The sequence below is a fragment of the Pongo pygmaeus genome, chromosome X (assembly GCF_028885625.2).
Source record: "Pongo pygmaeus isolate AG05252 chromosome X, NHGRI_mPonPyg2-v2.0_pri, whole genome shotgun sequence".
In the NCBI taxonomy this organism is placed as follows: Eukaryota; Metazoa; Chordata; class Mammalia; order Primates; family Hominidae; genus Pongo; species Pongo pygmaeus.
Window position 1 is genome coordinate 92,366,337 of NC_072396.2, and position 24,486 is coordinate 92,390,822.

Genomic DNA, 24,486 nt, shown 5'->3' on the forward strand with positions numbered 1-24,486 from the left:
CCGTGAAGATCTGCAGCTTCACTCCTGAACCCAGCGAGAACATGAGCCCACCAGGAGGAACGAACAACTCCACACGCGCTGTCTTAAGAGCTGTAACACTCACTGCGAAAGTCTGCAGCTTCACTCCTGAGCCAGCGAGACCACGAACCCACCAGAAGGAAGACACTCCGAACACATCCGAACAGCAGAAGGAAAACTCCAGACGCGCCACCTTAAGAGCTGTAACAATCACCGCGAGGGTCCCTGGCTTCATTCTTGAAGTCGGTGAGACCAAGAACCCACCAATTTCGGACACACCCTCAATACATTGTAATCTTCAAATTACATTTTTTTTTGTTAGGAATGAAATCACCAGATTGTGCTTTTTCCACTTAATGTGAAAAGACATTTCACAATATGTTACTTATCTTAGTTAAAGAAATGTTGGCAATGTTCTACAAATATTGTGTCTGTTATAATTTAAAAAGACTTGCCAGAATGCAATGTAAGAAAGTTTCATATATTTATCTAAGAGAAGTTCAAATCCAAACTTCAACTGAAGATGAGAAAATCCCTTATCAGTCTTAAAGACTTTAAGTTCACATAGCTTCTAGAGCTTGATCAGAAACTGAATATGCTTTCTATTTTTTGGATCCTTTTAAATGGTATATATTTAACAATACCCAGATGCTCCTTCCTACTCAAGTCTCATTTAACCTTCTGTCTGTCTGAAGACCAGTAGCTTTTAAAGGAAAAAATAAGACTTTAAAATTGAACCTCCTGGGGTAGTCTAACGCCATGTACCAGATGATTAGTGTAGAAAATGGCTCAATTTGTAAGTGTGCAACTCTAAGTCCTATTTAACTTGTATAATGAAGTATAAAAATAACGAGTTTGAGTTGTTTCACTTATTTAGCCTTTTCCCTCAAAATGAAATGTTACAATGAACACAATTAAATGGGGAAAAATGATGCCTTCATAATTATTGGCCTTAAGTGAAGACTGCATATTATTTGTACCAATACCTCTAGTTCTCCTAGGAAAAAATGTGAAGTCAATACTTTGGTTCAAATTTTAAAGCTCGAATTGAAGATTCGGATAACCAATAAATGGAGCATGAAAAGAAAGGACAAATGCTAAATTAGAAAAATTCTTTATGTAGACTGCTGATATTTCCATTCATGTCCAAATAAAAATAAATTACCTTCAATATGAATCAATCTAAATTGTCAACTGAATTCTGAACTAAGATGATTTCTCTACAGAAAATAAGCATATTATATATATTTACACAATTTACAACAGGTAAATATAAACATTACGTTAAAAAAGTTTCATTTCACTGGGAAAAGAAATAAACATTTATTCAAGCTTATATACAATAAGAACTTTTTTCATGTTTATGTAATAAAATGGTAGATTTCCCAACTTAAGTATGCATGGCATATATATATATATATATATATACACATATATATGTGTATATGTGTGTACACATATATATGTGTATATGTGTGTACACATATATATGTGTATATGTGTGTACACATATATATGTGTATATGTGTGTACACATATATATGTGTATATGTGTGTACACATATATATGTGTATATGTGTGTACACATATATATGTGTATATGTGTGTACACATATATATGTGTATATGTGTGTACACATATATATGTGTATATGTGTGTACACATATATATGTGTATATGTGTGTACACATATATATGTGTATATGTGTGTACACATATATATGTGTATATGTGTGTACACATATATATGTGTATATGTGTGTACACATATATATGTGTATATGTGTGTACACATATATATGTGTATATGTGTGTACACATATATATGTGTATATGTGTGTACACATATATATGTGTATATGTGTGTACACATATATATGTGTATATGTGTGTACACATATATATGTGTATATGTGTGTACACATATATATGTGTATATGTGTGTACACATATATATGTGTATATGTGTGTACACATATATATGTGTATATGTGTGTACATATATATGTGTATATGTGTGTACACATATATGTACAAACACATATACATAGATAAATATCTATGTATCTATACTTTTGTCTACAAAAGCATACTCTACTCAACATATGTAAAGTATACTTAAAGACTATAAATAGCTCAAAAGAAATAAAATTCCTCACTCTAAAATCCAAAACAAAAAGAATCACCAATATTTCAAACAACAAAGCCATAAATGTATTTCAGACATTGTATGTCTGTATATATATGTATTTCATAAATATCTATGTATATATACAGATATATCTATGTATATATATACACATGTATATCATGCATATATATACACACACAAATAAGTATACTTGTATATGTGCATATATCTACCAATAGTATGCATTTATGTAATTGTAAAATATGAAGAATTACTAGAAAGAAATAATTGTTACTTTGTTACAAAGCTTACATACCAGGTGCATATGCATCAACCTTATGAAATATATTACAAACCTCATGATTTCAAGTGCTTTTGTTACTGAAACACCAGGGGTTCAATCTAAGGCTTTCTGCTTACCACATACAAAGCCAATCACTGAGACAATTATTACCAACAAAGAAGACTTTAATCAGGTGCTGCAGCCAAGGAACTGGGAGATCAGTCTCACTTCCATCCACCTGAACAACTAAAACTAGGGATTTATATACCCCTAGTTTTAGTTCTACCCCATGGAAGAAATGTAACAATGTTTAAGAAAACAGGAACTAGTGAGGGGCAAGGAAGTAATCATGGTGAATGAAGGGTCTGGCATTTCGTTGTCTGGATGTGGTAATCTGGTGAGTTTCCGTTCTCTGATACATTTTGGGAGGCCTGGGAATCCTTTCCTGAGGAAGGAACTCAGATAAAACAAATGTAAGTTTCATACTTTAAGACCAGAAGGGTCAATTTCTATGATTATTAAAAAAAAAACCTATCTATGGGACTAGTGGATATGTTTCAGATCCCTCTTTCTATTTATCAGTTCCTCACTTATGGGGAATCTTGTCATCAGTCTTTCTGGCTGCTTCATGCTGAGGATGATCATCATGGGCAGCTCCATACCATAGGTGACCTCATAGCCACCTGGGAATCAAAGGTCAATCTAATACCATAATTTTTTTCTGAAACACAATATTCTCCCTCCATCCCCCAACTTCCACCAAAGAGAAATCACAACAGAACCAATATACCTACAAAATTCGCTTTAGTCCAATATACATGGCCTGATTACCCACACAAAGTATAACAGGGATCTTTGTCCATATAGGCTCTCCTAAATTGGCTTTGCTAGAACCACTCACAAGGCCATTCAGTCAAAGCCCTGAGAAAATAACCAATTCCTCCAACTATGTCTCATTATGAAAGAAAACATTTCTGTTAACTATATGCAAAAAAGCCACATTGCTGTGAATTAAGAATATTCATAAATAGATTACAAATTCTGGAGAAATTAGGCAGAGAGGGAAATGTGCCTCGAATTTTGTTTACAAAAGTATACTCTACTCAGTACTTGTAAAGTATACTTAAAGACTACAAATAGCTCAAAAGAAATAAAATTCCTCAGACTCTAAAATCCAAAAGAAAAAGAATCACCAATATTTCAAACAACAAAGCCATAAATGTATTTCAGACCTTCATTAGTTTAGCCCATGTGATAAATTTCTGCTCTGCCGTATATTGGGTGAGCAATCTTTCTGAGCACATCAGCCTTTCAATGAGTGCCTTGGAAGTTTTCTCTCTAATCCAATGGCACAGTCTCCAAACTTACCACAAACCTGCATTCAAGAGTCCTTTTCATGAACTTCCCCAAAGAAACAAGTTCTGGACTGTAGCTGGTGATAAGTCCCTTTTTGAGAAGGATCAAAGCAAACAACAATTGTGGGTGACAAAAGTCTTAAGACATCCATAGTTAAAGACACAGTTGACAAAGAAATTTGATTATTTCTGTGGCATACAAGTTAACATAATACTCTTGTTACTGATAATATATATTAAGACATATCAGAATTTTAGGAATCTCATACAATCCTGGAACACATATTAACAACACATCCATATAAATATAACCCAAAGGAAGCTAAACACTACCTCAGAGTGATAATGCTTCCTGCATAATTCTAACATAACAAATAAACCTATTAAATTTAATATGTCTCCCTTGAACTTCAGTGAATCTAATATCTAAAAAAATTAGTTTGAGGTCAAAAAGCCTGAATTTAGAAGTTGAAATTTCACTCTTGGGAAGTTTTCCAAATATCAAAGTTTTAAGACACATGATATAACAAAATAGGATCACAGGTAACTATAAAATAGGCATTCATTTGGCAAAAGGGATGAAACAAAAATTGTTTACCTTTTGATAGAAAGGAGACTCAATTTCTCAAACAATAAGACCTAATAAAGATAGCATGACGCCAACTAAATCCGTCTCTCCCTCCCTTCATTTTTTTCCCTGTAGTTTGTTCTAAAGGTAAACAAAATATTTTCTCTTCTTAATATTACACAAACATTTTGTCCAAAAGAGAAAACCAAAATTTTACCTTTGTATGGGGTATTATTAATGTTAAAGTGAATTTTAATAAAACCTCGTAAACAAATCTGTTTTATAATTTTTATCAGTTTGACCATAATGTAAAATTTTCATAAACTTTTTTTTTTTTTGAGACAGAGTCTCACTTTGTCACCCAGGCTGGAGTGAAGTGCTGTGATCTGCACTCACTGCAACCTCTGCCTCCCGGGTTAAAGCGGTTCTCATGTCTTAACCTCCAGAGTAGCTGGGATTACAGGCGTACGCCAACACACCCGGCTAATTGTTTTTGTATTTTTAGTAGAAATGGGGTTTCACCATGTTGGCAAGGCTGGTCTCGAACCCCTGGCCTCAAGTGATCTGCCCATCTCAGCCTCCCAAAGAGCTGGGATTATAGACGTGAACCACCATGCCCAGCCTCATAAACTTTTTATAGTCTTTTACAATTTTTTATGAAAATGCACATCAATGCTCCAAAAACAAAACCCTGTCATTCTGACACAAGGGCTTAGACACTGGCCTTGCATCAGTGTGCTGTTGATGTTAATGCTTAATATGTAAACACAATGAACTAATCTCTTCTAACAATCTCATGTACCCCCCTTCTGTGATAGTCCCTGGGTCTAGAATAATTAAATAGTTTCAGTTTCTAGGCTTGTGTCTCACAAAAGCAGTTCATTTTGATTGTCACCTTCTCTAGAGTCTGAAAACGGGATTTGACAGGTGTCAATGCACAAAATTTATCAAGGGTTGCTGCTTTCTTCAGACCCAGGATTCAAAGCCCTGTAACTTAATAGCACAAGGATTAGTTAATAGGATATTTATACTACAGAAAGTCCTATCATACTGTCTTACATGTTACAAATTAAAACAATGTGATTTGGTGTTTAGGAGTTAATGCCTGCAGCCCTTCAAACCACTGTATCATATTAGTTAGGTTATTCTTTGCAAATGTCTAATTGCTAGTATTCTAGTGACAGAACTGTGACCAAAAGCATCAAAAAGTGATGGGTTCTATGCCAAACTTATGAAAGAAAGACACCTAACTTTTCTCTCCATCAAAAAAAGGTAAATACAAATATCAGTTTAGAAAGTTCAACATGAGAATAAACAATCTTTCACTTAAATATTATACAATAAAGCAGGAATGGGCTGGGTGCAGTGGCTCACACCTGTAATCCCAGCAATTTTGGAGGCCGAGGCAGGTGGATTGCCTGAGCTCAGGAGTTCGCGACCAGCCTGAGCAACACAGTGAAACCCCGTCTCTACTAAAATACAAAAAATTAGCCAGGCATGGAAGTGTGCGCCTGTGGTCCCAGCTAGTTGGGAGGCTGAGGCAGAAGAATTGCTTGAACCCGGGAGGTGGAGGCTGCAGTGACTGGGATTGCACCGGGGTGACAGAGCAAGACTCCGTCTAAAAAAAAAAAAAAAACAGGAACAAAGTAAGAACAAGCACACAGTAATTTTTTTCAGCTATTTAAAAGAGCATCATCACACATTTCCAAGATTTGTTTCTGGATACATTACTGACAACTTATTAGATAACTTTCACTGCTAAAATCTTCAGGCCAGTACAACACTTGTACATTTTTTTTTTTCAAGTACGCACATGATTGCCCATCAATGAAAAATGGCTTTGAAGTCAGTGAGACCAAGAACCCACCAATTCCGGACACAGCTTGGGATAAAAAATCACTAGAAAGTCTCATTTTTTCTTACCACTTAATCTAAGTAAATGTTACTTAATTTTAATAATGGTAAATACAACTAAAGTAGTTTGAGAAAAATCTCAACATAATTTCCTTAAGGACAAAGCCAATCTTTTCTGAACACTAAACCTTTATATCCATATCACAGTTTTTTTCTTTTATTAAAGTAAGAGGAAACCAACTCAAATTATTGATTTAAATGAACTATCTTGGAAATAAACACTATTTAAGCATTTCTAATCTCATCTAATTTTTCAAATAACAAAATATATAATGTGTGGTTTCTGTTCAGAACATATAAAAATAAGTCTTTTATTTTTTGTTTTTTTTGGCCAGTAACTATAAAGCTCTTGCAGCTCTCTAGATCATCAGAGGTAAGTAAAAGCAACCAAATTTTAAGTGGCTGGTGTGTTCTATCAATTTTTGCAGGCTTTACAAATGTAGCTTAGGAACATAAGATGAATTGAACAAATGATGTCTTGTTAGAAATGCATAGAAATCAAAATGACTATTCATGGAACCAAAGAAAAGCCTTCCATTAGAAATTGAAAAACATAAATAATCTTATCAAGTAAAGCCCAAAGGAGAACAAACAACAAATAAATAAAAAAATTAGAAACAAAAACAGGAAATAAACAGAAAAACAATCCCCAAATTTTCTCCTATGTAGTGTATCTTGGAGGTTGAAGTGATACCCAGAGAGAAAAAAAAAATCACGTGGTAAATATTTTACTCCCGATACACAATTTAACATCTTTAAGTTCACCAACACTACTACACAGTTGTTGCAATTAAGATGCAATTAAGAAATTCACTTTAGGTACATGACCAGTAAGTACCCTAGTGGTCATACTATCTATGCAGAATCTCAAATACAGTGTGAAGCAATACAAAAATGCATGTGAAATTTGGTTCTGTGCTAAATCTGGCTTCATGCTTAGCTATATTTTTAGAAATTGCCAAACTGCCAATATATTTTTTTCCATTATTTATTATTTTGCCTTCATCAAGAGTAAGGGCATTAGGTATGAGCAGTTAATTAGCCAAATTTCTAAACTTTTCTATTAGGTCTAAAAAATATTTTATTATCTAAACTTTTTCAATTTCCTATTTTCTCTGTATATACCTGAAGACAGACACACAGAGAAACAGGAAAAACTACATATGATTTACACAGATCATCTATAATATGCTTAGACTTTGTTTTGTCCTAGATTTATTTTTAATAAACAGTCATTTTACCTTAGGACAAAAATTCACCATACAAGAGCTTTTCTCATATAAATTATACTCTTCTTTATAACCCTCCTTACCAAAAATACACCTTCATGTTCATAACTTTCTTCAAATCTGTCTCGCTTACTTACTGGGTCCTTACTACCATGTTTCATAAATAACACTTTAAAGTTCATAATTAGAATTAACTTTTTGATAACTTCTGAATTAGACAAATACTTTCTTTCTCTCACTAAAAACACATCTTTTGGTATATATATATATATATATTCATTTTTTAATTATACTTTAAATTCTAGGGTCGTTGTGCACAACGTGCAGGTTTGTTACATATGTATACATGTGCCATGTTGGTGTGCTACACCCATTAACTCATCATTTACATTAGGTATATCTCCTAATGCAATCCCTCCCCCTCCCCCCACCCCACGACAGGCCCTGGGGTGTGATGTTCCCCACCCTGTGTCCAAGTGTTCTCATTGTTCAATTCCCAGCTATGAGTGAGAACATGTGGTGTTTGGTTTTCTGTCACTGCGATAGTTTGCTCAGAATGATGGTTTCCAGCTTCATCCATGTCCCTACGAAGGACATGAACTCATCCTTTTTTATGGCTGCATTGTATTCCATGGTGTATATGTGCCACATTTTCTTAATGCAGTCTATCATTGATGGATATTTGGTTTGGTTCCAAGTCTTTGCTATTGTGAATTGTGTCACAGTAAACATATGTGTGCATGTGTCTTTATAGCAGCATGATTTATAATCCTTTGGGTATATACCCAGTAATGGGATGGCTGGGTCAAATGGTATTTCTAGTTCTAGATCCCTGAGGAATCACCACACTGTCTTCCACAATGGTTGAACTAGTTTCCAGTCCCACCAACAGTGTAAAAGTGTTCCTATTTCTCCACATCCTCTGCAACACCTGTTGTTTCCTGACTTTTTAATGATTGCCATTCTAACTGGTGTGAGATGGTATCTCATTGTGGTTTTGATTTGCATTTCTCTGATGGCCAGTGATGAGCATTTTTTCATGTGTCTGTCGGCTGCATAAATGTCTTCTTGTGAGAAGTGTCTGTTCATATCCTTTGCTCACTTTTTGATGGGGTTGTTTGATTTTTTCTTGTAAATTTATTTAAGTTCTTTGTAGATTCTGGATATTAGCCCTTTGTCAGATGGGTAGATTGCAAAAATTTTCTCCCATTCTGTAGGTTGCCTGTTCACTCTGATGGTAGTTTCTTTTGCTGTACAGAAGCTCTTTAGTTTCATTAGATCCCATTTGTCAATTTTGGCTTTTGTTGCCATTGCTTTTGGTGTTTTAGACATGAAGTCCTTGCCCACACCTATGTCCTGAATGGTATTGCCTAGATTTTCTTCTAGGGTTTTTATGGTTTTAGGTCTGACATTTAAGTCTTTAATCCATCTTGAATTAATTTTTGTATAAGGTGTAAGGAAGGGATCCAGTTTCAGATTTCTACATATGGCTAGCCAGTTTTCCCAGCACCATTTATTAAATAGGGAATCCTTTCCCCATTTCTTGTTTTTGTCAGGTTTGTCAAAGATCAGATGGTTGTAGATGTGTGGTATTATTTCTGAGGGCTCTGTTCTGTTCCATTGGTCTATATCTCTGTTTTGGTACCAGTGCCATGCTGATTTAGTTACTGTAGCCTTGTAGTATAGTTTGAAGTCAGGTAGCAAGATGCCTCCAGCTTTGTTCTTTTGGCTTAGGATTGTCTTGGCAATGCAGGCTCTTTTTTGGTTCCATATGAACTTTAAAGTAGTTTTTTCCAATTCTGTGGAGAAAGTCATTGGTAGCTTGATGGGGATGGCATTGAATCTATAAATTACCTTGAACAGTATGGCCATTTTCATGATATTGATTCTTCCTATCCGTGAGCATGGAATGTTCTTCCATTCGTTTGTGTCCTCTTTTATTTCATTGAGCAGTGGTTTGTAATTCTCCTTGAAGAGGTCCTTCACATCCCTTGTACGTTGGATTCCTAGGTATTTTATTCCTTTGAAGCAATTGTGAATGGGAGTTCACTCATGATTTGGCTCTCTGTTTGTCTGTTATTGGTGTATAGGAATGCTTGTGATTTCTGCACATTTTTTTTTGTATCCTGAGACTTTGCTGAAGTTGCTTATCAGCTTAAGGAGATTTTGGGCTGAGACGATGGGGTTTTCTAAATGTACAATCATGTCATCTGCAAACAGGGACAGTTTGACTTCCTCTTTTCCTAATTGAATACTCTTTATTTCTTTCTCCTGCCTGATTGCCCTGGCCAGAACTTCCAACACTATGTTGAATAGGAGTGGTGAGAGAGGGCATCCCTGTCTTGTGCCAGTTTTCAAAGGGAATGCTTCCATTTTTTGCCAATTCAGCATATTTGCTGTGGGTTTGTTATAAATAGCTCTTATTATTTTGAGATACGTCCCATCAATACCTAATTTATTGAGAGTTTTAAGCATGAATGGCTGTTGAATTTTGTTGAAGGCCTTTTCTGCAAGTATTGAGATAATCATGTGGTTTTTGTCATTGGTTCTGTTTATATGATGGAGTACGTTTATTAATTTGCATATGTTGAACCAGCCTTGCATACCAGGGATGCAGCCCACTTGATCGTGGTGGATAAGCTTTTTGATGTGCAGCTGGATTAGGTTTGCCAGTGTGTTAATGAGGATTTTTGCATCGATGTTCATCAGGGATATTGGTCTAAAATTCTCTTTTTTTGTTGTGTCTCTGCCAGGCTTTGGTATCAGGATGATGCTGGCCTCATAAAATGACTTAGGGAGGATTCCCTCTTTTTCTATTGATTGGGATAGTTTCAGAAGGAATGGTACCAGCTCTTCTTTGTGCCTCTGGTAGAATTCAACTGTGAATCTGTCTGGTCCTGGACTTTTTTTGGTTGGTAGGCTCTTAATTATTGCCTTAATTTCAGAGCCTGTTATTGGTCTATGCAGGAATTCAACTTCTTTCTGGTTTAGTCTTGGGAGGGTGTATGTGTCCAGGAATGTATCCATTTCTTCTAGATTTTCTAGTTTATTTGCATAGAAGTGTTTATAGTATTCTCTGATGGTAGTTTGTATCTCTGTGGGATTGGTGGTGATATCCCTTTTATCATTTTTTATTGTGTCTATTTGATTCTTGTCTCTTTTCTTCTTTGTCAGTCTTGCTAGTGATCTATCAATTTTGTTGATCTTTTTGAAAAACCAGCTCCTGGATTAATTGATTTTCTTAAGGGTTTTTTGTGTCTCTATCTCCTTCAGTTCTGCTCTGATCTTAGTTATTTCTTGCCTTCTGCTAGCTTTTGAATGTGTTTGCTCTTGCTTCTCTAGTTCTTTTAATTGTGATGTTAGGGTGTCAATTTGAGATCTTTCCTGTTTTCCCTTGTGAGCATTTAGTGCTATAAATTTCCCTCTACACACTGCTTTAAATGTGTCCCAGAGATTCTGGTATGTTGTGTCCTTGTTCTCATTGGTTTCAAAGAACATCTTTATTTCTGCCTTCATTTCGTTATGTACCCAGTAGTCATTCAGGAGCAGGTTGTTCAGTTTCCACGTAGTTGAGCGGTTTTGAGTGAGTTTCTTAATCCTGAGTTCTAGTTTGATTGCACTGTGGTCTGAGAGAGAGTTTGTTATAATTTCTGTTTGTTTACATTTGCTGAGGAGTGCTTTACTTCCAACTATGTGGTCAATTTTCGAATAAGTGCGATGTAGTGCTGAGAAGAATGTATATTCTGTTGATTTGGGGTGGAGAGCTCTGTTGATGTCTGTTAGGTCCACTTGGTGCAGAGCTGAGTTCAATTCCTGGATATCTTGTTAATTTTCTGTCTCATGGATCTGTCTAATATTGACAATGGGGTGTTAAATTCTCCCATTATTATTGTGTGGGAGTCTAAATCTCTTTGTAGGTCTCTAAGGACTTGCTTTATGAATCTGGGTGCTCCTATATTGGGTGCATATATATGTAGGATAGTTAGCTCTTCTTGTATTTTGGTATATTTTATACAGACTTACATGTTAACTATAATTTTTATCCTTAGTAACCTTAAATTTTAGTGAAATCCTAAGAAGCAAGAAATACTGAAGTATCCAGAAGGTTTTAACCAGGTGCCATAGCTGAGAAGATGGGAGATCAGTCTCAAATCCATCTTCCTGACCAACTAAAACTAGTGGTTTATATACCATAGAAGAAATGTTGCAATGTTTAAGAAAACAGGAACTAGGGAGGGGCAAGGAAGCAATCAAAATGAATGAGGGGTCTGGCATTTCATAGTTTGGATGTGGTGATCTGATAATCTTCTGTTCTTTGATACTTTTGTTTTCAGAGGCCTGGGGATCCTTTCCTGAAGAAGGAACTCAGATAAAACAGTTTTGGCCGGGTGCAGTGGTTCATGCCTGTAATCCCAGCACTTTGGGAGCCCGAGGCGGGCGGATCATGAGGTCAGGAGATGGAGACCATCCTGGCTAACACGGTGAAACCCCGTCTCTACTAAAAAATACAAAAAATTAGCCAGGCGTGGTGGTGGGCACCTGTAGTCCCAGCTACTCAGGAGGCTGAGGCAGGAGAATGGCGTGAACCTGGGAGGCGGAGCTTGCAGTGAGCAGAGATGTGCCACTGCACTCCAGCCTGGGCGACAGAGCGAGACTCCGTCTCAAAAAAAAAAACAAGTTTTAAGATCCGAAGAGTTAATTTATATGTTCAGAAAACAAACAAACAAAAACACTAATCTATAGTACTATTGAGTCAGTTTCACTTACCCTGATGGTCTCTGAAGATTGAATAAACATCTGGCATGAAAGGATGAGGTACAGAGTCACAAATCAGGTCCCTTACCACTCATTGTACATTTGCAAGCATATACGAGATCTTAAAACTAATGTTGCATATCATACAGATCATAAAGAGAAAAATTAGGTATCAGAAATTACGTGAACTTAATGGTCCAAATTATCATTTAATGTTTAGCATTTTATATAAATTATTTTGAGAATTACTAATATGGTAAGTAGGCAATAAAGAATGTTCTCCTTCATGGTAGAGAAATTTTATAAGAAATATATTCCCCCAAATTATCAAGCTGTGTCCCTTTCGCACTTCTATCAAAAACAGCACATTGATGTACCCCAGCTAAAACTGCTCAGAAGTAAAATGAACAAACAAAACATGTGCTTGAACTCTGTTAACTTTACTTGTGTCAGCTCCAATTTAAGAACTACTTAAATTGTACGTAAGAAAAATAATTGTATCTAAACATTCTTCTTCATAATATAGATTAGAATTTTTTTAAACTAAACTTGAAAAACTTTTATCCAACTTTTTATTCCTGCAGGATTAGAAATCTAGAGTGTGCTTAAAATTAAAATATCTAATTTAAGTCAATATCAAATATCTATATTTGATATTGTGTATAATAATTTTTATGTTTCTCTTAATTCTTTGTAAGAAAGTTTATAAGGTATTCTGAAATACGTGGCTAACATTTAGTTCATTATTCATATATTTACTTTAAATCAAATAGATATGCCTCAACCTAAAATTACCATAAATGATTATCATTTACTTATAATAAGCTGAGTCTAGTCATTAGAACATATAAATTTCTTAGACCTGAGAAGCTATTTAATAGATGGTTTACATGTGCATCCAGGTTTGTGTCCTAAAAATCCTACACCATTCAATGTGAAAACTGATGCATATTATAAAGTGTTGTCAGACTATTATTAGATATTTAGTACATTCACAAATTGTGGAATCTAGAGCAAGGAACAATATTTCTCTGTGTTTCAGCTTTTGAGGTACATTAATGCTGTCTAACATTATGAGTAACAAAATGTAAATCCAATGGGGAATAAATAATGGACAATAATAACATTAGGAAAACCTAACTACATTTCTATCAAGACTCTTCAACAGTAATTATACTGACATCTTTATATAATTGTATAACAATTAGATTAATATGTATAAAAAGGCATGCCATTAATAAAGATATAATTAGATTTGAAATTCCACTTCACAGAGTTTAAATTCAGTCTTATTAAAAGCTTAAAATCAAGAGATAAATATTGGGTTCTATAACATTTGCATTCATAAAATGAAGTACTATTATCAGTTCCATGTTCTCAGTAAATATATTAGTAATTCTGTTTGTTGGAAGGGTAAAAGCTACCAAGATTATAGCCTGTCAACATTGTAAATGAATATTCATGTACCTACAATGTACCCTGTTACTAATTTTAAATTAATGATTCAATTAACTCTAGATTTAAAATGTTATTTGTTAATATACACATACAAATATTTTTATTTGTTTGTTTCTTCAGTGACACATATATCGTATATCAGCCTGAATGATGTGCGCTGAGACTTAAAATGATAGCTGTGTAATTAGGAGTTTCGTGCTATATATATCAAACATTCCAGAAAAAGATGGTAGTAATTCACTGATTATACTTTAAGAAACTTGAAGATACTCAATGTTCTGTTCTAGCTTTTTTGTAGAAGACAATTTGCAATACATATTTAAAGAAATTTTCTTAAGTAGTATAAAAATGGATCCTGAAAACAGAATATTTTTATTGTATAAGCTAAGCTTCAAAATACAAACATCAAAACAGACTATAACTTTTAAAATAATATTTAATGTAATCTTTGACTTTTTCCCAAGATTTGTGAATCAATGAATTTTTCTATTTGCATTTATATTGTAATATCTACCTGTAGACAGTCTCAAAAGACTTCAACTTTACTCAGTGAAATCACTGAAGTAGAGCCACTTATGGTGTATACTCATTTCTGAATTACAAAGGTGGTATTGAAGTAAGTAGAGACTAATATGTACTTTGTAGGAAATTTGCACACAAGAAAATTACTTGACTTTTTTTCTAAATTTGAATATTGTGTTGAGTGCATATGTAAAAAGGACTAAGCAGCACAGACGGTGTTGTACAAATAAAAAGTCTACTTTGAACAAAGCATGAGCTTTTTCATTTCTGAAATATTTATTATATTACTATGATCAGTCTCTTGAAAGTAAAACCCTTTTGCAATTTATCTAATTTTTGCTTTAGGGAATATTTGTTCATTTTAATGTTTTAGAGGGTTACAGTTTTTATTTGGATTAAACTATGAAGTAAAATAGAGAAACATAAATTTGAATTATTTGAATTTGTGGATCAGTATATTTAAAATGTATGAGATTATAGGTATGATTCTGTCAGATTTCTGATTTTCAAAGGACAGCAGATTGCAAAAATGGTAATGCTAATTAGGGAGATAAACTATGAATTGATTTTATAAAAAATAAAAATCAAACTGGTAATAGCAAATTAAGAAACCTCCCCCCGAGCACACCTACAAAAGCTGAGATATATACCTATCTATCATCTATCTATCTATCTATCTATCTATCTATCTATCTATCTCTATTTATCAATCTATTGATCTGTCTATCTGGATGCTCAGTGAGGTGAGCCTAATGTTGTCACAATCTTCTTGGAACTGAACCTAATCGAGGAGGCAACATCCCAACTCTTTTGCCATATTCTAATGATTACAAGTCAATCACCAGTTCTAGCCAAAACTCAAGGGGAGATAATTACACGAGGGCATGCCACAAAGGGCAGGGGTCAGAGTAGACCATTTTAGAGACTCTGCCGCAGTGGCCCCGGTGAACACAATTCATTTGCTTTCAGACTCAAAAGTGCTGATTTCCATGTTGAAAAGTGAATAAAAAGTAGGAAGCCTCCCAGAAAATTTATGCTAGTTTTAGACCAATTCAATTCTTTAATTGGATTAAAGCTATCCAGGATTGCTAATGTTTGCAGTGTCTCTTAGGTCTAGTGATCTCTGGAAGCTGACAAAAGAGAAAGTATATTCTATCTGTTTAGTATGAGGTAGATCACATCAGACTAAACATCAAATTGGTTTTTCAAACAACTTTGCAAGTGAAAGATGCAGCATGCAGTAAGAAATGACCAGACATATGAGCATATGAGATGCAAAGATATTGATGAAAATCAACAGAATAAATTAGATAATGGAGATAGAACTATAAGAGTTCTAAATTTTAAAATTATAAGGCACAGATTATATATATACATATATACAGTATAAAATAATGTAAAATATACACTGTATGTATTTTATACATACATACTGTAATATATACATATATGTATTATAAACATATATACATACTATCTGTAAAATATAATACACTATATGTATTATATACATATATACTGATATATACAAATATATGTATTATATACTTATATACATAAACTATATATATTACATGTTATGTTACATACATATATAAATATATACTGTATATATTACATACATACATACTGTATGTATATAATGATTTATGCAATATATTATTCATGTAGATATACACTAGATATATATGATAGGTATATATTTTTGTATGTATATTAAAAACTCATATATACTGTGATGTATATTATATATATACATCCAAACAGACACACACATATACATATACATGTGATTAATTAAAAAAATAGAAAAACTACCACGACTACTACTACAATGTTTCAGGAAGCACAGTTAAGAAGTAAAATTATAAGCAACAGCAAATAAATGATTGCCATGAAAGGCACCATACTGGTTATCTTTGCAGGGAAAGAAGACGGTAGTGATTTAAAACTAGTATGAGGGAAGCTTTTGGGAGTTGTCAATGTTCTAAATCTTGACACGTTTGGTGGGACATTGGTGTTTACATTATACATAAATTATGGACCTCTGAACATTTGTTCTGTGCGTTATTATATGTGTATGTTATATTTCATAATGAGAAAGTTTTTAAAGTGAAAGATATGATAATTGCCCTGATTTGATCATTATACTATGTATACATGCATTAGCATATCACATTGTACCCTAAAAATATGTACAAATATTATGTGTCAAGATTATAAATTTAAAAATTAAATAAATAAAAAAGAAATTGTTTAAAAAAGAAAGAAGACAGGTATAAAAATAAACTTTGCTTTATGGTTGTTAAAATGATTGAGGAGAAGGAATAAAGAGACTTATAAATATCACTTTTGCTACTTAAGAATTCTCATTTGTGAGATTTTTTGTCATGAAAGGCTATTGAATTTTATCAAATGATTTTCCTGCATCTATTAAGATAATCATGTAATTTTTCTTCATTCTCTTAACGCAATGTATTGTATCGATGCATCTGCATATGTTGAACAATGCTTTTATCCCAGGAATAAACTCTACTTGGTCATGGAGTATGATCCTTTTCATGTGCTGTTGAATTCAGTTTGCTAGTGTTTTGTTGAGGATATTTTTACAGGAATTGATCAGGGATACTGACCTGTAGTTTAATTCCCTAATAATATCTTTATTTGGCTTTGACATCAGTGTAATCCTGGTCTCATGAAATGAGTATGGAAGTGCTCTTTGCTTTTCAATTTTTTGAAAGAATTTGAGAAGGAGTGGTGTTAGTTATCCTTTAAATGTGCAGTAGAATAAATCAGTGTATCCATCTGGTCCCGGGCTTTTCTTTGTTGGGAGGTTTTTGATTACTAATTTAATAAACTTCTGTTATTGGTCTGTTCACATTTTCTATTTCTTCATGATTCAGTCTTAGGAGGTTATATGTTTTTAAGAATTTATCCATTTCTTCTACTTTACTAATTTGTTGGCAAATAATTATTTGTCATACTCTCTTATAATTATTTTCATTTCTGTGGCTTTAGTTCTAATGTCCCCTCATTCATTTATAATACTTTTTTGAGTCTTCTCTCTGTTTTTGTTTTTAATAACTAGCCTAGCTAACAGTTTGTCAATTTTATCTGTAAAATGGGACCATATAAGATCCTGATTGTCCAAAGAAATCTAGAAAGAACAAAGCTAAAGACACCACACTTTCTGATTTTAAAATATATTACAAAGCTACAGTGATTTAAACTGCACAATATTAGTATAAAAAAAACTTACAGTATAGTTGAAAAATAAATAGAAAGCCCAGAAATAAACCCATGAATACTGTATACAGTTAACTGATCTTTAACAAGTTTGTCAATAATACTGAATAAAGAAAGGATAATCTATTCAAGTAATGGTGCTGGAAATCCACATGCAAGAAGAATGAAATTGGACCCTTTTTCTTCACACTACACACACATACACACACATACACACACACACGCACACACACACACACCAAACTCAAAATAGATTAAAGCTTGAAATATAAGACCTGAGAATGTAAAACTCCTAGGGACAATGTGTCATGACGTTGGTCTTGACACTAATTTCTTGGATATGCAATCAAAAGCACAAGAAACAAGCAGAAGTAGATAAGTGTACATACATCCATCTGAAAGGCTTCTGCACAACAAAAGAAACAACTGACAGAATGAAAAGGCAACCTATATTTGCAAATCATATATCTGATAAGTGGATAATATGTAATGTATATAAGGAACTCCTAAAAGTCAATAACAAAAATATTTTGATTAAGAAATAGATGAAAGACTTAATAGGCACTTTGCCAAAAAAGAATACAGATGAAAAATCAGCATATAAAAAGATGCTCCACATTATATGTCATTAGGGAAATGCAAATTTATAAAAACAAAGAAATACCACCACACAACTATGAGAATGGCTAAAATCAAGAACACAGACAACACATAATATTGGTGAGAATGTGGAGTAACAGAAACTATCATTCATTATTGTGAAAATGCAAACTAGTACAGCCACTTTTGAAGACAGTTTTGTAGAATCTTACAAAACTAAATATAATTTTACCTTGTGATGCAGCAATCTCTGTCTTGTGTGCATGTTCAACTTCCAAAGGAGCTGAAAACTTAAGTCCACAAAAAGTCCTGCACACAGATATTTACAGCAGCTTTATTCATAATTTCCAAAACTTGGAAGCAACCAATATGTTCTACAGTAGGCAAATAAATAAATAATCTGTGGTACATCCAGACAATGGAATATTATTAAGTACTAAAACAAAATGAGATATCAAGCCATAAGAAGACACAGAGGGAACTGAAATTCATATTACTGGGTGAAAGAAGACAATTTAAAAAGGCTACATACTACATGATCTTAATTATATAACTTCTGAAAAAGTCAAAATCTAGAGTCAATAAAAATTTTAGTAGTTGCCAGTGTTGGGGCAAGGGAAGGATGAATAGGCAGAGCACAAAGAGTGTTTAAACCATTAAAAATACTCTGAATGACATTATAATGGTGTACATATGTCATAATTTTGTCTAAAACTACAAAATATATAAGACCAAGAGTGAAACAAGGTAATTGATGGACTCTTGGTAATATCATGTGTCAATGTAGGCTCCTCAATTGTAAAAAATTGACCACCCTGGTGGGGCATATTGATGATTGGAGAGGTTGTGCATGTGTGCTGACAGAAGTTGTATAGGATATCTTTGTCCCTTCTTCTCAATTTGGTTGTGAACTTAAAACTCTGAAAATATTGTCTTTTTAAAAAATGGGCAGAGAACTTGAATAGACATTTTTCCAAAGAAGACATACAAATGGTGAACAGGCATACAGAAAGATGCACAACATCACTAATCATCAGGGAAATGCAAATCAAAATCACAATGAGATATTCTCAGGTGTGTTAGAATGACTGTTATAAAAAAATCAAAGGATAAAAATTTTGGTAGGCTTGTGGATAAATTAGAACACTTTCTTCCTTGTACACTGTGGCTGGGAATGTAAAATGGTGCAGGCACTTTGGAAAATGTTATAGACATTCCTCAAAAAATTAAAAATAGAACTATCATATGATCCAGCAAAATCATTTCTGAGTATATATCTAAAATAATCATAGTTAGAACATCTAAAAGTTATCTGTACTCCTATGTTTATTGCAGTGGTATTTACAGCAGCCGAGGTATGGAAACAAACTTAATGTTCATCAACAGATGAATAGGTTAAAAAATGTGGTATATACATACAATGGAATATTATTCAGTCTTAAAAAATGAGGAAATTTTCCTACATGTGACATTGTGTATAAACCTGGAGGACATTATGCTAACTGAAATTAACCAGATCCCTTGTGATCAACCCTTATCAACCTCTTCCCCTTCTCGTTTCTAGCAATAGTTGATCTGCTTTCTGAAACTATAGTTTTGCCTTTTCAGGAATTTCAAAAAATGAAATGACATAATATGCATTTTAAGTGTTTCATTTATTTAGGCTTTTTAACTAATTCACATTGTTCCATGTATGAATTTTTTGTTCCTTTTTTTTTCTTGCTGAGTAATGTACCACTTCATGGACATGCCACAAATTAGTTATCTATTTTCTACATCATTTTCATTTGGGTTAGTTTCAGGTTCAGGCTATTATGAATAAAGCCATCAGGAACATTTGAGCATTTGAGTATATGCCTTTTGAAGGGCATATATTATCATGTCTTTTTTTTTTTTTTTTTTTTTTGAGATGGAGTCTCACTCTTTCACCAGGCTGTAATGCAGTGTTGTGATCTCGGCTCACTGCAACCTCTGACTCCCTGGTTCAATTGATTCTCCTGCCTCAGCCTCCCAAGTAGCTGGGATAACAGGCATATGCCATCACACCCAGCTAATTTTTGTATTTTTGGTAGAGACGGGGTTTCACCATATGGGCCAGGACGGTCTCGATCTCCTGACCTCGTAATCTGTCTGCCTTGGTCTCCCAAAGTGCTGGGATTACAGGCATGAGACACCGCAACCGACCATATTATCATTTCTATCAGGTAAATTCCTAGGAGTAAAATTTTAGGGTAATATGTTAAGTGGATACTTAACTTAGTAAGAAACTGCCAAGTTCTGTTGAAAGAGTCTATGTCATTTTGCATTGTGAAGAGCAATATATGAGATTTCAAATTGCTCTATATCCTGTTTAATACTTAGAATTGTCAGTTGTTTTAATTAGAAACACTTGTGTGTGTGTGTGCGTGTGTGTGTGTGTGTGTATGCATTATATTTTTGGTTTAATTTCCTTGTACATTATGACAAATAATGTGAGCATCTTGTCATATGCTTATTTGCCATTCATCTCTGTTTGGCAACATGTTTAATTAAATATCTTGCCCATTTTTAAATTAGATTGTTTCATTTGCTATTACCTAGTTGTAATTGTGCTTTATATACTCTGGATACAAATATTGGCTAGAAGTGTTGTGAATAATTACTTTCAGTCTAAACACCTTGGCTTTTCATTATCTTTCTCTTCTTTTGATTTTAAATTCTTTGAAATTATGGTGATGTTTAACTTACAATTTTTGTGTTTCATGTTTGTTTGTGTGCATGTGTGTTTGTGTTGTGGAAAGGAAATAGTTGCCTATCCTAAGATAGAAAATCTTCTTTTTTCTTATGTTTTCTTCCACAGTTTACATAGCTTCAAGTTTTAAATTTAGGTACAGACATATCTCAAATTATTTTTGGGAATGGTGTTGATGTAAAGTTTATGTTTTTTTTTTTCCCATGTGGCTATCAAGTTGATGTAACACCATTTTTGAAAACATATTTTATTTCCCTTTTAAGTACCCCGATACATTTATTTAAAATTAATTAATAATATATGAGTAGATCTATTTCTAGACTCTCTCTTTCCATTTATTTATGTATTTATCCTTCTACTAAAATGACATATGGGATATTGCATTTTTATTTTTACTTTTAGAGAAGGAGTCTCACTATGTTGCCCAAGATATACCCATCTCAGCCTCCTGAGCTTCTGGAACTACAAGCATGTGTAACCACACCTGGGTGATTATTGTACCTTTAAATAAATTTTGAAATTAGGCAAAGTAAGTGCTTCAAATTTGTCATTTTTCAAATAATTTTAGTAAATTATAACGGTTTTGCTTTTTATAATCAAACTATACTACAAGGCTACAGTAACCAAAACAGCATGGTACTGGTACCAAAACAGAGATATAGACCAATGGAACAGAACAGAGCCCTCAGAAATAATGCCACATATCTACAACTATCTGATCTTTGACAAACCTGACAAAAACAAGAAATGGGGAAAGGATTCCCTATTTAATAAATGGTGCTGGGAAAACTGGCTAGCCATATGTAGAAATCTGAAACTGGATCCCTTCCTTGCACCTTATACAAAAATTAATTCAAAATGGATTAAAGACTTACATGTTAGACATAAAACCATAAAAACCCTAAAAGAAAACCTAGGCAATTCCATTCAGGACATAGGCATGGGCAAGGACTTCATGTCTAAAACACCAAAAGCAATGACAACAAAAGCCAAAATTGACAAATGGGATCAATTAAACTAAAGAACTTCTGCACAGCAAAGGAAACCACCATCAGAGTGAACAGGCAACCTACAAAATGGGAGAAAATTTTTGCAACTCACTCATCTGACAAAGGGCTAATATCCAGAATCTACAATGAACTCCAACAAATTTACAAGAAAAAAACAAACAACCCCATCAACAAGTGGGCAAAGGATATGAACAGACATTTCTCAAAAGAAGACATTTATGCAGCCAAAAAACACATGAAAAAATGCTCATCATCACTGGCCATCAGAGAAATGCAAATCAAAACCACAATGAGATACCATCTCACACCAGTTAGAATGGCAATCATTAAAAAGTCAGGAAACAACAGGTGCTGGAGAGGATATGCAGAAATAGGAAGACTTTTACACTGTTGGTGGGACTGGAAACTAGTCCAACCATTGTGAAAGTCAGTGTGGCGATTCCTCAGGGATCTAGAACTAGAAATACCATTTGACCCAGCCATCCCATTACTGGGTATATACCCAAAGGATTATAAATCATGCTGCTATAAAGACACATGCACATGTATGTTTACTGCGGCATTGTTCACAATAGCAAAGACTTGGAACCAACCCAAATGTCCAACAACAATAGACTGGATTAAGAAAATGTGGCACATATACACCATGGAATACTATGCAGCCATAAAAAAAGATGAGTTCACGCCCTTTGTAGGGACATGGATGAAGCTGGAAACCATCATTCTCAGTAAACTATCACAAGGACAAAAAACCAAACACTGCACGTTCTCACTCATAGATGGGAATTGAATGATGAGAACACTTGGACACAGGAAGGGGAACATCACACACTGGGGACTGTTGTGGGGTGGGGGAGGGGGGAGGGATAGCATTAGGAGATATACCTAATGCTAAATGACGAGTTAATGGGTGCAGCACACCAACATGGCACATGTATACATATGTAACAAACCTGCACGTTGTGCACATGTACCCTAAAACTTAACGTATAATAATAATGATAAAAAAAAAGAATTTTAGCATCATTTGTTAAAATGAATATCAGTTTTACATTGCATTTTCTCTGTACTTGCACCAAAAATCAGTTGTTCATATACATTTGATCCTTGAACATCATGGGTTTTAACTGTACAGGTTCATTTATATATAGATTTTGTTCTGCCTCTGCTACCCTTGAGACACCTAGATCAACCCTTCATTTTTCTCCTCCTCCTACACCTATTCAACATAGACAATGAGGATGAAGATCTTTATGATGAATGATAATACATGTCCACTTAATGAATAACAAATATATTTTTTCTTCTTTATGATTTTCTTAATAACATTTTCTTTTATCTAGCTTACGTTATTGTAAGAATACAGTATATAATGCATATAACATACAAAATATGTGTTAAATGACAGTCTATGTTATTGGTAAGGATTATCAGCTTCACAATATTCTTTTCTACTTTTAGTTTTCTGAGGGATGTTTATGAAAAACATTGATTTTCATTAAATTACTTTTCCTTATAATTTTTTAAAAATTAAATTTAAATTTAAATTTTTTGGGGGGGAACATAGCATGTGTGTATATTTATGGGGTACATGAGATATTTTGACACAGGCATAAAATGTGAAATAAGCGCATCATGAAGAATGGAGTATTCATTTCCTCAAGCATTTATTCATTGAGTTGCAAACAATCCAATTACAGTCTTTAAGTCATTTTAAAATGTACAGTTAGTTATTATTGACTAAAGTCACACTATTATGTTATCAAATAGTAGGTCTTTTTCATTCTTTCTATATTTTTTGTTCCCGTTAACCATTGCCACCTCCCCCACCATCCCCCATTACCCTTAGGATTCTCTGGTAACCAGAGTGTAACTGGACTGTTTGCAACTCAATGGAGTATCACAAGTTAAATTGTTTTGATTTTTTGTGGATCCAACAAATAAGTGAGAATGTGTGCTGTTTCTTTCTGCGCCTGTCTTATTTCACTTAACATAATGGTCTCCAGTTCCATCCATGTTGTTGCAAATGACGGGATCTCATCTTTTTTATGACTAAATAGTAATTCATTATTTATATGTACCACATTTTCTTTATCCATTCATCCGTTGAGGGACACTTATGTTGGTTCCAGATCTTAGGTATTGGAAACGGAGCTGCAGCAAACAAAGAAGTGCAGCTATCTCTTCACTACATGGATTTCATTTCATTGAGTATACACCCAGCAGTGGGATTGCTGGATCATGCAGTAGATCAATTTTTAGCTTTTTGAGGAACCTCCTCAAAACTATTCTCCATAGTGGTTGTACTAATTTACATTCCCACCAACAGTGTACGAGGGTTTCCTTCTCTCCACATCCTCACCAGTGTTTGTTATTCCCTGTCTTTTGGATATAAGCCATTTTAACTGGGGTGAGATGATATCTCATTGTAGATTTGATTTACGTTTCTCTGATGATCAATGATATTGAGCAACTATTCATATACTTCTTTGCCATTTGTATGCCTTCTTTTGGGAAATGTCTATTTAAATCTTTGCCCACGTATTAATGGGATTATTTTTTCCTATTGAGTTGTTTGAACTCCTTATATATTCTGGTTATTAATTCATTGTCAGATAGGTAGTTTGCAAATATTTTCTCCCATTCTTTGTGTTGTCCATCACT